The sequence below is a fragment of the Drosophila montana genome, unplaced genomic scaffold (assembly GCF_035044405.1).
Source record: "Drosophila montana isolate Dmon_TW-CO22-7 unplaced genomic scaffold, ASM3504440v1 contig_1505_1, whole genome shotgun sequence".
Lineage (NCBI taxonomy): Eukaryota > Metazoa > Arthropoda > Insecta > Diptera > Drosophilidae > Drosophila > Drosophila montana.
In genome coordinates, this window is record NW_026996452.1 from 3,888,697 (window position 1) to 3,905,543 (window position 16,847).

Genomic DNA, 16,847 nt, shown 5'->3' on the forward strand with positions numbered 1-16,847 from the left:
GGGTTCGGCTTATTACACCGCCTAACATCAAAGACATGCTAAACATGTTGCAATAATTTTTTTGTGTTTTTCATTTACATTTTTCTTTTTTTGTTCATATGTAGTTTACAACAAAACGGGCAACAAGCGCAGCCCCAACAAGTTCTGCAGCTGAGCAGCTGACGGCTGCTAACTCTATCCCTCTCACTCGCACTCCTTTACTGTTTTATACGTATTGTTGCTAGCACGCAGAGGAGGAACGGAAAAACGGAACACAAGAAACTTGTTTGCTGCGCCTGGAGCAACGAATAATACAAAAAAAAAAACCCATAAGAATGTCAGCAGCAACAACAACAACAACAACAACAACAACAACAACAACTGAAAAAGTTACAGCTGAAGCACAGACGCGGTTGCGGGTGCGACTGAAGCAGACAGGTCAAAGGAACAGGCGAGACACGCCTCCCCCTCTCACTCTCTTTGACGTTCGTATCTCGTAGCAGGCAGCAATAAATTTGCGAGGCCCGTCTTCGATTAGCCCTTGGAATGGGTGAATGTGGAACGGCTATGGGAATGGGAAACGAATTGGGAATGGCGCGCATTTTGTAGCTAAGGTAAAATTTATAACAAAAAGCGCAAAAACTCTTTGCCAACAAATTGGGTCATAAAAGTAATTAGTGAAATCTGTTCATACAATATCTATATGTAATATATATATACATATATAAAATGCTATTGTTGCAGCATTTGCTTTCGACGGCTTTTAATTGGCTGTTGGGGCGCCACAGTTTGTCTGGCAATCGACACGGTGATTTAAGGCCACTTTTCCATTGAACAGCAACGCGGGCAACGGCCGGGGTAAGGTTAGGTGCTGCAGGACAAAGGCGCAGCTGTCAGGGGGTTGGTGGGGGGCGGCACTCACAGCTGTGAGATTTAACCAAGCAAAGTTCCGCCTATTAGTCTATTAATTAAAGAGTCATAAACTTAAATCACGTTTCATTACAGCAAACCAGGGCTGCGCAAGCTGCGCTGTCAAAAAGTTTGGTTATGTAGAGGCAAGGTGGTTAATTTGAGGTTATACTTGATCTAATAATGAGTTTTAATTGCAACATAAACAAATATTACTGACTGCCTTTGATCTGACCTGCAATTAGAACGTGAACTTTGACTATATTTTCGAAAAAATTTCCAAATATTTTTTATTTGATTTTTCATTTGTCGGTTTTAATTTTTCATTGATGGAAAATAAATTGGAAAATTAAATAAAAAACTAAAAAAGTTTTTTTTAGGAGAAAGCATTTTATACGAATATATCATTATTTTTTTTTTCCCAACAAGTTTTATAACTAGTTACATTTCACGCTGCTTTGAATGCCTTCACGCACAGCCTGAATAAATATATTCCTATTTATATTTTTTGCAAGCCATTTTGCCAGCCTTTAAGCCTTGGCTCATAAAAAATATGGCGTTTTTATGGAACTGACATGAATCTCGCAGTCATTTATTTACATGTCCTTCGCATTTGTTGTTTTTTGTTGTTGTTGCTGTTGTCAACGCTGATGTTCAGTGTTTGTGATGGGCGCATAACAATTAGCCAAGGCTTAGAGGCTGCGGCTTCAACTGCATCCGACTGCACATGTTGTTGTACAACCGAGATATCAGACACATGTGTTGCCATATCCAGCTGAATTTGAGGGCTGTCGTCGACTGGGAACAGAGACAGGTCGGACTAATAAGCACCAGAGAAGGAGGGCCATTAGGTGCCAAGGAGTAGACTGGGAAAACCTCAGAGATGTAAAGCTCGATGTGCGTGTGTCATATGTATAAATAGATTGTTGTATTAGCTTTAATTTATGTAAATTGTTAAATTGAAATAATGCTTTTAATATGCTACTCTGGGTATAAGCGATGCTTAAGTCAGATTGGGATAAATTAAGTTTAAAATAGAGCAGTGTGAGCACACCGGAACATCACAGGAATAGCAGAATAACAGAAATGAACTTGTGAGAATCACATAGAGAGGCGATATGCAAAAGAAAGGAGTGAATGAGATGAGTAGCGCATGACACGCTAGAAAGAGAAAGAGGGAGAGAGGGGAACTGAGAAGGGAGAGCTAGAAGCGAGAGAGAGAGAAGGGGAAAGGTAGAGAGAATAAGAGTGAGAAAGACAGAGAGAGAGAGAGAGGAAGATAGTGGGAGAAAAAGAGAGAGTGAGAGAAAAATATAGTGAGAGAAGAAAGATAACTGATAATAAGAGAGAAGACAAGCATGACAAGTAAGAAAGGGAATGGAAGAGGCAGAGCAGTAGCTCTCGGTATAAGAAAGAAAGAAAGAAATTACTAAACAAAATAATTCGTGAAAGTCCTATAAGTATTACTTTGTTTGAGCGAAAAAGTAAGCTAAGCTGAACTTTAATTAACGCTTATAAAGTTGACCAAATATCTATTTATTAGTTTCCACACTTCAATCTCATTTGAGTTTCATATGTTAAAGTTCGTTAACTAAGGATACGTCGAAGCTAAACAAAGTGAAATGTTGCGAGTTCCCTTTCATGGGAACAGAACAGAACAGGTATGGCTTAATATCATCAATCAGTGCACAAATTTGCATTTTCTTGTTAGCCTATTTTTAGGACACGCCTACCCACAGGGGCGTACGTATATGTATATGTGTATATATGTATAAGTATGTGTTGGGAAGTATCCTCGAGCATCTGTTGTTGTCAGCGCATCAACGCGCTTCATCGGCGCGCTGATATGTAAATCTCATAAATCATGCACACCTGTCCACGATGGGCGACAGGATAGGACCAGAAACAGGACGACAGGTCTGCCAGACAGACAGAGAGACGGACAGAGAGCGGGTCAGCCGCATCAACGATATTGTCAACGCAGACGTCCAGTTGATTCGTGTGCGTGTGTGTGTGTGTGTGTGTGTGTTTGGACGTGGTCAAGCCCTTTGGGCATGTATTAGTTACGTTGTCTTTGCTTCAAAAAATTAATGCTACGGGCATAAAAAGCGGGGGGCACGTGACGTGTTGCAAATTGATTGGCCACGTGTAGCAAATGATTTCTGACCGACGGTCAGAGTAGAATAAGCAGAAGAAGAAGAAGCAGAAGAAGATGAAGAGAATGTAGTAGCAGGATATTAAAAACCGTTAACAGCTTAAGATTGGCCGTAATCAAAATATGGCTATGGATACTTCAATTGGGTCAAATCAAGTCTGAAACTAGTTCGAGCCATGAAAATCACAAAAAAAATTCATTCATCAGGATTTTGATCAGAACTATCAGATTATCAGAATTGAAGCGATAACTAATGATGTTATCGACTTTAAAATCGATTGCTTAGGCTAATAGTTATCGACATTTTCGACTGTTTTGATTTCGTCGATCGATAGTTTTATCGATAACAACGACTGCAACTTAACTAAAGAAATTTCTATTTATAGCATATCAGTAATAGACTTTTGTGAATACTTTACTTTTTATCCAAATGTATTTAATGTGAATCATACTTTTTTTTTTTAAATAGAAATAAGTGGTTTTTTAATATAATCGCTAAAAGATTTAGCAAGTTTATAAGTTTATCAATAATTCATAGGTTTCTTCCCGGATCGATACTAATCAATTATACAAAAATTAGATAGTATTGATCAAGGAAGAAATTATTAAAATATCGATTGTTTCTTGCACAATTTAATTGATTTTTTCGACAGTCAATTAAAAGATACTCTATCAAGCAAGACTGTCAGTTATCGTAATGCTTTGATTGACTCTTACGATACTCTAATAGCTTGTTTAAATAGCTCAAGAAAAAATTAATGGAAAATCATTCTTAGCAGGACCTTCGGGGTCTGCTGCAAACTTTGTGTGCATAAAACTCCTCAAATCGAATATTGAGCTCCTCTCCAGATAGTCCCATGAATATATTAAGCTATTCAATGTCCATAAATGCCAAAGACCAGAATCGTTATAAGACTTCTTCTATTTGGAATAGTCTCTGTGCGGTGCTTAGCAGCTGCTCATAATATAATAACCAGGCTCTCACTAATTGCTTGGCCACAGCACCTGCTGCCTGCTGCCTGTCTAGATGGCTGAAGCTTTTTTTCTTTTCTTCTTGGTAGCTGCGGCCTAGAGGTGGCTTAACGGAAAAAACCACAAATTTACATAAATATGCCACAAATCATAGCTGTGCACGGCAAGTGTCGCCCCAAAGGCTGAAATGCCAGCGACTGTCTCTATCTCGCTCTAACATAGTCGGCATCCCTTTCACAAGCTGTTTGTATGTGTGTGTGCATGTATGTGTGTGGTCAGTGGTTTGTGTGACAAACGAGGCGGCGGCTATTAAAAATGCATGAAAGGCACAAGTTAATTTTTTATCCACACTTTCAGTGCAATTAAAAGTTACCAAAAAAAAAAAAGAGAACCTATATCATTAAAGAATACTATAAAAAATACTATATAAAAAATACCATGCAATATTTATGTGCGCCATATGTCCTAGACGTATTTATGCGACTGTGCCTATAGATTTTTTACATCCCATATGTATGCACTGGTTAAAGAGTATAAACATTTTTTATACCATTTTACAACACTTTCAGGCAGAGATTCTTCTTTACAGTATGTTGGTCTAGTAATTGTTCGGTAATTAAACCTTTGAAAATTTAAATATCTGTTTATATTATTATCGATATGTACACACTGGTTAAGAGGTAGAATGTTTTTTTTTTATGCTATTTTACAATACTTTGAGAAGTTGGTTCCCGTTTCCATTATGTTGGTGCAGTAAAAGTTCGGCAATTTCAACTTTAGGATCTGAAATTTTCGTTGAATAATATTTGTTGATATTATTTTACATATGTTCACACTGGGTATAAACATTTTTTTTATCCAATTTTACAACACTTTCAAGAACAGATTCGCGTTTCAATTATTTTAGTCTAGTGAAGGTTCGAAACTTTAGGATCTTAAATTCTAGTTGAATAATATTATATATATAATATACAATTATATATAATCTTAAAATATAATATAATATATAATTATATATAATCTTATATATAATCTTAAAATATAATATAATATATCATTATATATGATAAACTTTTTTGTCAGGCATAAAAATTGTTTTTTATTTATTTTTATTTTAACGACAGAAAACGAATTTTTATTTAAAATACTTTTACAACTTATAAGATTCTATGTGTTAATCCCATTTTCCCTGAAAACATTTAGCAATTAATAGCACACTGTAATATCTTAGGGTATTGCATATTCGTCTAATTTTAAACTTTTTATTTTGCTGCTGGCATTTTTTCTTACTCTGCTGAACGCTTGCTGCATAATAATAAAATAGCTGCCCGTCGGTTTGGGTAGGACACTTAAATTCACAGACTCCGACGTCATCATTGTTACGGCTGGACGTGCCACAAATTGCACAGCCCCTACGCCCCCTCCCCCCCCCCCTTTCCCACACCCAGCTCCATAACCTCGGCTGCAATGTTTGTCATTAGCAAATGTTGCCTCTTGTACTTTACTACCAATTGCTGTTGTTGTTGCGGGTGCTTGGAACGCAAAATTTGTGACTGCGACAGTTTTTGGTGTGTATTTCGCCTCCAACCCCTAACTTGCCGCGCCCTGTCCCGCACCTTTGTCATACGCATCATTTGCGCACTTTATGTAGGTGCAACATAACATAGAAACAACATGCTGTTGCATGAATGAATGCTGCAACACAACCGCAAACTGCGGCTGGACAGCACACAGCTGGCAAACAAAACAGCATCTCCCAAAGGCTGAGTTGCATTAATGAGCGGCAAATGCTTGAAAACAAAGCACTAAAAAGTTAACAAAAGCTAAATAAAACTTAAATATTGTTAAATTTAATTGAAAAATGCAAAAACAACAATTTATAGCACGCTTTTTGGCGCTGGCAGAAGTAGGATTTGCTAAAAAGGGGCGCGTAATTTAAAAGTAAAATCCGATTCGAACTTTTGAAAAATGTAGTTTCTATGAATCACGACGATTTACAATAAGAAATTTGAAGTAACGTTATTTATGAGCTTTTTAAAGTAATTTTCGGTAATTTCTGTTTTAAAAACTACGGTCACACTTAATAGGCTTTTCTTGTTTACCAAAAATTCCTGAACTTTACTTAAGCTATACATTTTTATATTTTATAAAAATAACAAAACTTTAAATTGTTTACATAAGCAATAATAAGAAATTTGAATTAATTTATTTGAACCGTTTTTATTTGTAAGGAACTCTAATCTTTAACTTTACCTTATTAATCCATTTTTATTACGTTTTACTAGAAACTTTCGCTAATAGTTTTCCTTAAAAAAAACACAATTAGAAATTTGTTTTATTTATACAAAAGTCGCTTACGAAAAATGATAAAAAAAAAACCGATATGCCGCAGCGCAGCCAACTTAACATGCTCATGAGCATATTCGGTGTTGCCAGACTGCGCAAATTACGAAAGCATTTAATTGTTAAAAATGCAAATGAAATTAGAATGTCATGAAAATGAGACTAAAATAAAAGAATTAAATGACATGACACGACGACCTGAAGAGCCGAATTCCCAACGCCCAACACTTCAATAAAGTCACCCTCTCCAACACTACCACTTGCCAGTGCGCATAAGCACGCACACAAGCCCACTTGACATATGCAATACTTTTATTTTAATTGTATTTACATTGAACATTTCAACAACTCTTTGGGCGAACAAATAAAATTGCGCGCTGCTCTTCAACGTGTGCGAAATGTGACAGCAGCTAGCAAATTGCTCAGCTGACATACATACATATATGTATATCGCCTTTTAATTAAACTGTATTTATTTTTTCTGCTGTAATTTTAATTTGACATTTTTATTTTCAACCTCCGCTGACAGACCTAGTGCCATAATGAGTATGTAAATTGCTGCAAAGTTATGTCCGCAATTTGGACTGAAGTCTGTTGCTCGATTCGGCTCTTTGGCAACTGTTTTATGAGCGCATAAAGTTGCCAGCCACATGAGTCTCGCGTGCGACACTCATTAGAAGCGGGAAAACTTTCGGATATTGCCTCATAGATTTACGAAATAAGTGGCAAACAAAAATGTGCTGCATAAACCGTAGGCGCAGCTGTTGGGCATTCTGAAACATTTACACAAAAATTAAAACTGCACAAGTTGAAATTTTGTTTGTTTCTTTTTTCTACTACAATAAGCTTGAAAGCTTTGAAGCAGTGCATACCGAGGCATAATATACTCTATACTCATTCACTATACCCATTTTTACAGCGCAGTATTTGAATCTGTAGAGTATCAGTCGATAGTCCTGGTGGCCCATCAAATATTAGATGTCTAACTTATATAACGTTTATATATATTTAACGCATTTTTTAATATATTTTATATATATCTTAATTAGGCATAACAGACTGGAACGTAGACGTCTTTCATTCACTAGCCTTGAGTATTTGGAACACACTAGACTATCGATTGCCGTCGATAGTCCTGACGGCCCATCAAAGAGAAGACGTTAATATTATATACATTTTATATATATTTAACTATTTAACTAATTTTATATATATTAGAATTCGGTTATTTGTCAGAAGTTAAATTTTTCTTCTTTCGATTGAAACTATTTCAGTAAATTAAACTATCGATAGTTTTGCTAAAAATCGATAACACATTTTTATTAGACAATAAGAGTGCTTTAATCGGGAATGCCCGACTAGAGGATACCCAGAACCTTCTTCTACCAACACCAAATGCGGCGGTAACTAGAAAATGAAAGATACTTGATCTGAAAATACAATTCTATAAGCTACATGTCAAATTTTGTGACTCTAGCTCCTAAAACCTATGAAATTTGCTCAAATAAATAGAATTTAGTTATCGATTTTTATCGATTGCTTGGAAATGGAGTAAGTTATCGGTTATCGAAAACAAACATGTAATGCGCGGACCCTAAGACGACCTACGTTCTTTTTTAAGTCTCCAGCTCTTAAAGGCTCTGAGATCCTTGCGCTCACACATACGGACGGACTGACAGACGAAAATACAGTCGGACATATCTATATGGACTCGGTTATTGATGCTGACTAAGTATATACTTTAAGTGGTCGGAGATGCTTCCCTCTGCCTGTTGTCTATATCCATATATTATAAGATGTTAATAAAATCCAAATAGTCAAAGTTAGAGTATTCAAAGGCAACAGGATTTGTTGGCATTATTTGTCGTTTGCTTATCAACGCACTTCCGCATCATTAAATAATTTTATCATTTACATTATTTTCACTTTCTAAGCACACGCCACAGTGGCTCACAGAACTGTTCGCACGCTCAGTCCGAAGCGCAACGCAATGGGATTGTGCGGAGCGGGGTTCGGAAGGAGGGCTGCGGCTTTCCAAGTGGTCGCTGGGCACAACTGATTTTGACTCGGCTAATTTGTAATTTATGCGGCTTTTTTGTGGTGTCACAAAAACGAAAAAATGGATAAGCATAAAAGGAAAATCATAATTTAATTAACTGCCGAAAACTTAAGAAGAAAGTTCTTTAGAATTTACCAAAGCAAAGTTTCTCTAGCTTAAATTTAATACTTAAGCATAAAATTGAAGCAGCGCAAAAGAGAGAGAAGTTCTACTGCAAGATATTACGAAAGTGAGTAAAATATGCAAATCAAGAAAAATACAGAAAACAAACGGAATTAGAGAGTTATGTTAAGAGAAAAGTCTATTAAATGAAGGACTTTGAAAATTGGAGTTCTTAAAAGCCATTTCCTTACAACAAAACTTTAAATCGAGCATCTTTAAATACCTGATGTCGTTCGATATGAAGGCGCATTCCTCCTGTTTCAAGTCCAGATATATAAGCGTCTGTTGCCTAGGATAAAAATGTCACACATTTAGAAAGCAGCAGGCAACATTTTTATTTCAATAAGTATTTTTTCGCGTTGTATAATAAATTAAAAAAAAAAAGAAGAAACAACAACAGAAAATCATTTTCCTGCTCACTTCCAAGTGCATTTCAAAGCCATTAAAGTTCTTCAGCCTGCCACTTGATAAAAAAAAAAAAGAGAGTAAAAATGCAAAACAGCGACAAAAAAATTAAAATGGAATGTAAATGCCAAAAGACATGAGAGAAGCATGGCAACCAACAAACGATAATGAGGACACATAGCAACAACAACAACAACGAAAAGTATTTGATGAGAGTGCCCGACTAGCAAATACCCTGTAGCCAGGCGTGAATTAACGCAATACAATTTATAATTTGAAAGCAACATGCTGACTCTTTGCCTTCTAACGTAATGCAAAAAGTAACGTGTGTAGTCAGTAGTCCTGAGGGCTCGGTAAAAAATATGCTGCTAGATTCACGCATTGCTTACGATTCACATTCTAATGCAGTGCATAAATAACGTATATAGTTTTTGTGTGGATATTAGCCAGTATTTCGTTTGAAATATATGTGTACTTTGCCCTGCTAATTTCATGCGAAAAGAACGTGTTTGGTTTATTATACAAATATTAAAAAGTTTATTATACGAAAAATATGTTTACGTATTCCAGAAATTTTAAGTTGAAAAGAACGAAAAGTATAAAAATACTTTTCAGTCAATCGTTATAAAAATGTTGGGCACAAGAAAAGCCTGAAAAATATATTTTAATGTCAAAAAAATAGCTAGAGATAAATAATAAAAGCTCTTCATTACCTGTTTCTTATATCCTTGTAGAGGATATTAGAATTTTGTCATAAGAATAAGACATCTCAGACCCCATAAAGATATACTTTTATCTAGTTTAGATCATCATCAACAGCCATGTTCGTCTGTCTGTCTTCTATGCGAACTAGTCTCCGAGTTTTAAGGCTATCGTCTGAAACTTTGCATAGATCCTTCTTTCCGTCTATATCATATAGCTAGCATAGGAAGGATCGGTCGAAAGGAAGTTGTACTTTCCTTATTTATCATATATGCCATAGGAATGATCTTGCATCGAAAATTAATCTGTTTTCCATATACTTTCATCAAAGTCCGTTGGCTTTTGTGTTCCGATTTGTTGTCTTTTTAATAATATTTTAATTATATTCTGTGAAAAGTCATTTTTTTTCGAATAGATTTTGTTTCAGCTGTATATACACAAATGAAGTGCACAAATAGAGCTTGCACCAAAAGTATATTAATACTCTATCATACCCCATTTGAAACGATTTAAATGTGTACAGGGTATTGCAACAACAGCAGCACTTGCAGCTAGGATGATAATGTGGCTGGCTGTTGATGACAACAGGCAACAGCAGCAGCAGCAGCGGCAGCAGTGAATGTGGCAGTTGCAGCAACAGCAACAACAAATGACGGAAATCAGCCAGTGAATGCAGAGCCCAAACCAAGCCCCACTCCCCCCCCCCCCCCCTTTCGGTCCACTCAGTCAACCCTTTTTTTTTTTTGCACGTCAAGTCCTTGGCTACAGGCAGCTCTAAGCGCTGCCGCTGCTCATTTTCGCAACTAAATCAGACAGACACCCTCCCCCTCCCTCTACCCCTCGCCACCCTTCGACCACTGTTGCCAACATTTTGAAATTTATTTATTTCTGACGCAACTGCATAATTTGTGGGCTCAAAAGGCAGCAAAAATACGCAAGCTGCATTTGGACAGTAAATGTTACACATACTTTTAAGTATGCGAGTGAGAAGAGAAAAAAAAAACAAACACTCAAGTAAATTGTTTTCGTGGCCTTTTTTTTTCAATCAGGCCACACGCACGATTTAATCCCAATTCGGGCAACAGTCCGTGGCTCAGTCAAGTGAAATGTCAGCCACTCAAAAAATGTGCGGCATGGCATGACAAATCTACCTAGCAAACAAAAACAACAACAACAACAAAGTCGGAACAACAATACGAACTTAGTTTATTTGAGATTTAACGATTCGGAAACAAACACAGAGACGACAAATTATTTGGCCATCAAGCGCAGAAGTTGTACGTCAGAGGGTCGGGCTCGGCAGCAGGGGGACGCGGGGGGTGTGGCTTGTAGTTTGTTGAAAAATTATTAATTTTCGCAAAAGTCAACAGCACACAAACACACACACACACACACACACACACACCCACACACTCATGCTTATGCACATGAGTAGACAGCAGCAACAGCTAACGAAAATTGCATAGCATACTTTTCAGCGCGTCGGCCAAATGCAAAAACCATCGCAAAATTCATGAGTAATTGCTGGCGACGCGTCTAAAAGAAAACAACAAATAGTTAAACACATGTAAATGAATGGATTTAATGCCATGGCTAAGTGATTGCGGCACGAACAAATTCTCTTTTTGAGACCATAAAATGTCGGGCGTTTGAAATAAAGGCTAGACTTGACAAAAACCTTTGTTCTACACTCTTTTTTTTCACACATTTTATTCACATACTACTTAGTTGCATTTGCCGGCTGTCCATGGTGTACATGTACATATAGTAGCTGCTTTTTTTGTTAAGTTTGTTTTCTTAAAATTTTGGACATCAACATTCCACCCATTTTCCGCTCTTACTATCTTGCATTCCACGACTCGAATTATATTTAAGAATTATATAAGTGAGTTTCAAGTCGATGAAATTAATATGTTAAAGTTGGAATCAACATTTTCCAACGCTTTTAATCTGATGTGATCTGGTGTGAAGCTGAAAGCTGAAAAATAAATTTCCTTTCGAATTCTTCATCCAAGAGCGGTGGATTTCGCGAAATGTGTGAATCATGTCACAAATGAGTTATCACAAAGATATTGAGTGCGATTGAATGGTAATAAACAAAAGTAGCTAACAAACTTTTCCACGATTTTGCGACACTAACTGGCGGGAATTTACTCGCCTTACTCTTCAAAACCGATAAATATCGATTTTGAGCGCAGCGTTAAGACAAATCAAATTTGATTAGCAGTCTATTTTAATTTATGAATACGGGAATGGTTTTCTCCACTTACAATAAGGGAATGTCCTTTTTTAATAATAAAATCCAAATACCTAAAATCTCATTAACATTAATCGAGAAAGGGACATGCGAAAAGGAAACGATATTATGCAGATTATTAATGAGAATCGTTTAACCAATTAACTTGTAATTCTGTTCTTTTAGCGAAACGTGGCTCTATGTATATATATATGTATATAAAGTCTACCTCTAATGTTCCAATAACTGTGTGTACTCGTTGAGTAGTTGCTCCTCCTGTTCCAGTGGCAAGTCCAAGTAGTCCTGATCAACATCAGGTATATCTTCATTGAAACGCTTGTAGGCTCTATATGTTTCCATTTCGGTCTTGGCCTTGTCCAGCACCGATTTGACCAGAGCTAATTTGCTGGGCGTACCGATAGACAACTGATCCGTTAAGGAGTTGGGAACGACGGATGAGGCGGGTGAGTTGGAAGAGGAGGGGGTGGAGGCTGCGGCTGTTGCAGCATTATCCACTGCAGACATGCGTTCAACCACGCCGTTTAATTCCTCCTCGGTGGCCAAACTCTTGAGCAGAAAATCGATGGCGCGATCCAGGTTGTTGCATGTGATTTCTAGAGCGGCACGTGCCGCGGGCAACTTGAAGCCCAGTCCGCGTAGAGTGCGAAGCATTTGCTCATCAGCCGTTTGAGAGTCGGGCAGACCCTGACGCAGTTCGCCCGAATGATATTGCAGCAGTTCCAGACTGCGCGCCAAATCGTTCTCGGTGCGACGCAGTGCCTCGACGACAAGCTGCTGGTCATAGCCCAGGTCCATGAGGCGGCACACGCTGCGCGGATGGACCCAATCGCGTCCATCGTTGTCCAACTGCATTTGCGCCAGGCGACGACTCAGCTGACGCTCCGAGTCCGAGTTGGCACGCGCCTCTTGCAGACGCTGGCGACGCTGTTGAATGAACTGCACCGCCTGCTCCACAGTGCCATTGGTGGAGCGCAGGGCCAAGCGGGCCGCGGCTGCATCAAAGCCCATTTCCACCAGCAGCTCCAGCTGTTCGGTATTCACTTTCAGCTCCGCTAAGGCGGTGCCCGCGGCCTCCAGACGCGCTCGTGCCTCAACCCGTTGATTCTGATGAAACAATATGACGCCCTGGAGCAGCTGCAGACGCATGATAAGCGCCCGCTCCGGACAGCTGGCGCCCTTCAGGGCATAGAGGCGACTAAAGTTTTCGCCGTAGCTGCGCTGCAGGATGCGCTCGCAGACGTCGAGACGACGCTGTGCATCCGGCAGCTGGGTTATGTTCTTCAGGCACACATAGCACCAGACAATGTCCAAATTGAGCAGCGCATAATTGTCCACACATTCCAGAAACTTGGAATCGCAATTGTTAAACTTTTCATCCGCCTCCAGGAAGAGCAACAGCGCCTCATCGTAGTGTCCACGCCGCATCGCTGCGCGTGCCTTCTCGCCCAAACTCATGCCCAGGAGGAGAGCACGATTCTCGTGCGGTGGCAGAAACATCACATTGCCATCCTGATCCTCCAGATCGACAAAACGATGATCCGAATCGACAACAACTTCCACATCTCGCTGTATCTGGCGTATGCGCTCGTACAGAGCCTCACCCCGCGCATCCGGCTGGCCCACAATCACCAACAGCTGCTGATTGTTCTTTAGGCCCTGCGACTGCAGGGTCGCCTGCGGCACTACCATGCGTCCAGCCGAGATGCACTTGACATGATCCGCCTCACTTAGCTGCAATTCGTCGGCGATTTTACTCTGCAAATTGGCGCCCAGGTCGCCCAGAGCGCACTTCACCTCCAGGGTGTGCGCGGTGCCGCCCTGGTTGTCCACGCAACGCACATGGAATGTGGCCAAGCCCGTATCATCGAACTCCCGCCGTGCGGCCAGTTTGCGAAGTGAATGCTCCTGCAGCTCCAGCAGCGAGTTTTTGCAGCTCACAGCGCTGATGTGCAGCTCACGACTCAGATCCTGGGCGAGCAGCTCCACAGCCGAATCGCTGCTGCCCAAATTCTCCACATAATATGGAGATTCCCACAATTTGACACCACGCTCCTGCAGGCGTATGCGCAACTGTACCATATTATTCTCCATGTCGGACACTTCCTTTCAGTTCGTAGGTTTTTCAATTTTTGTGCAGTGCAGTTAATCAAGTATTGTTTTATAGACGACTTATCAAGTATGACTGGCATTCTGATTCAGGAATACTACGTTGAAGGATACAAATACAACAAGTTCGGGAGGGCTCTCTTCGGGAGATCCCGACTAGGGGATACCCTGAGCCCTCCTCTACCAACACCAAATTCAGGGCGCGCTACATGCTCGTTTGCTTTAGCAATAATACAAATAAAACATAACAATAAATACCCTCAATAGAACCCAAACTCGTAACAGACCGCACTACTTGCCGCCGCCTCTACTCAACAGCCACACCAATAATTGGATCTTAATGGGAAAAAAAAACGGATTAAAATAGCAGCACAGAAAAAAATACAATCACAATTGCACTGCTGTTGACAGAATTCAATAAAGGCGCGTATCAATGTGTTTGTGTGCATGTATACAGAAATACTTGCGCTTTGCGCTAGCTGCCGCAAACACGTGACCAGCCAAAACACGTTTTCTTTAATAACTTCTGTTTTCCTTAACCGATCTAGAAGAAATTTTCAACAGTAGATCTTATTGTGCTATAGAATATTTGTATATTTTCAAAAAGTCAATTGCATTAAAATTGTGGCTCCAATTGGTGCGCAATACAAATTGGTGCTTTTCCTTGATTTATAGCCATGTGGTGGTAGCGAGGAGGTGGCGATTGCTATAATATGAAAGATACTTGATATATATATATATATATACTATTCTAGAAGCTACATTTCAAGCTACATTTACTTGGAAACGGGGCAAGTTATCGATTATCGGAAACAAACTCGAACTGCGCGGGCACTGGGAGGACCTAAATTCCAAATTTCAAGTCTATAGCTCTTATAGGTTCTGAGATTCTTGCGTTTATACATACAGACGTACAGACAGAGAATATGGCTAGTTCGATTCGGCTATTCATGCTGATCAAGAATATATATATATATATATTATAGAGCCGTAGATGCTTCCTTCTGCCTGTTACATACATTTGCACAAAAACATTATAACTTTTTACCACTTTTTAATAGGTTCAGGGTATACAAAATAATCTAGAGTTTCGAAATTGGCTTGCAAACAAAATGAACGCCACCAATAGACATTAATGCAAAACAAAGACGAATTGAAAATAAAATAGAGTTAAGGATAGGACACAAAGAGGAATTGAACAAAACTGTGCATGAATTGCATAGCTAAGAGCTTACGACTTGCGATAAATAAAGAAGAAAATGCCAAGAGCAGAGTTTCTACCACCCTAAACCGAAGCAAAATAATTTGATTATTTATTGGGGTAACAAATAGGTCCATTTAAAGCAGAAGGAATAAACTCAAAGAGCAGCGCTCGGCATTCAACATGTTGTAACGAATTACCCAGCAACAAATCTCTAATTTTGTTGGCCTTGTGCGGTGCCAATTATCGCCACGAAAACTCACCCAGCGAAAAACGAAGAAAAACGCATTGGAAAATGGTCGGCTTAACGAGCCCAAAGACGCGACGACAAATTAAAAGCGATAAACCACAGACAAAAGTCGCCTCACAGAATACAATCAAGTGAAATAAGCAAGTCCAGGCCCGAGAGGAGTGTGGGCAAAAATGTCATTGTCAGCTTAACGCAGGCGACTTTGTTTGGCCCCTCTGTCTGTCTGTCTGTGTGTGTGTGTGTGTTTATATGTGTGCACGTGTGTGGAACAATGTGGGTAATAAATGTTATGTGCGGTTAAGGGTTAATAACTGCAACAAAGGCGCCACAAAAAGTAAGAAGTAAAACCCGACAAGGCCAAGACATTTTATAGATACTACGATACATGCACTCGAAGAAAAAGTCTAGTGCAAACTTTTTTAAAGTTGAAAAAATTCTTTAACTCGCAGCAAGTTTCTTGTTTAAAGAAATTTGTTTTAAATCCCAAAATTTCTAATGTTCCACAATGTTTAAATTCCGTACTTAATTAAGTATTATGCTTATTTCGGAATAAAGAAATAATTTCTCCGCCATTCCACAAACGAGATATTTCTGAGCGGAATTTTGTCGATTTAGAAGCTCATATCTCCGTGCGGAGATTATGAATATATTTTTAAATAAGGTTTTTAGGCCTAATCGAAGTATTTTTCTACGATGCTGCTTATAAACTTTATAATATTCCTTAGTTTAAGATCTAATTCGACCCTTATCATATTAGAATTTTAAACTGGGGCTTTTCTCTGAGTGTACCCGAAGCCCCGTCCAACAGCTGTCGCCAAAGTGTGGCTGCTAATGAAAAGTGCCGCGGCTTATTGTGTATAGCCAAAAAAAAAAAAAAAAAAAAACGAAGGTCTGTTCGGAATAAGTTTACGCCTTGGGCCCAAGTTGTCCTGTTTCTTCTTCTTCATCCTTGCCTGTTCCCGTTGTGCTCTGTGGTGTGAATAAATGGATGAATCTCTAACACAGTTGCTATCCTTGATGAAGTAGCCAGCATGTTTGATGTGGGGACTAAGGACTTGCTTGTGTGGGGTGTGTGTCTGTGTGGAGGGTGTGTGTGTGTGTGTGAGTGTGTGTGTGTGTGTGTGTGTGTGTGTGTGTGTGTGTGTGTGTGTGTGTGTGTGTGTGTGTGGATAGTTTGTTGTTTGGCAAGTGCCGTGCTGTGTGTAGCTGTTTAATTGTTTGTTTGCTGCTGCTGTGCATTTCCACTTGACATTGTATATTGACGTAAAGGCGAAGAGATCCTTCAGTTTTCTACTTAATTAAATGAATATTTTAGCTCAATAAGAACTGTTCTGAAATACAAAAACT

The 16,847-nt window shown here is 39.0% G+C and overlaps 1 protein-coding gene across 2 annotated transcripts in view; it reads right to left on the minus strand.

Annotated features, from left to right (window-relative positions):
- The window catches only part of msi (musashi), a 147,063-nt gene that overhangs the window by 120,942 nt on the left and 9,274 nt on the right, over nucleotides 1-16,847 (minus strand). The gene's annotated exons all lie outside the window — the stretch shown is intronic.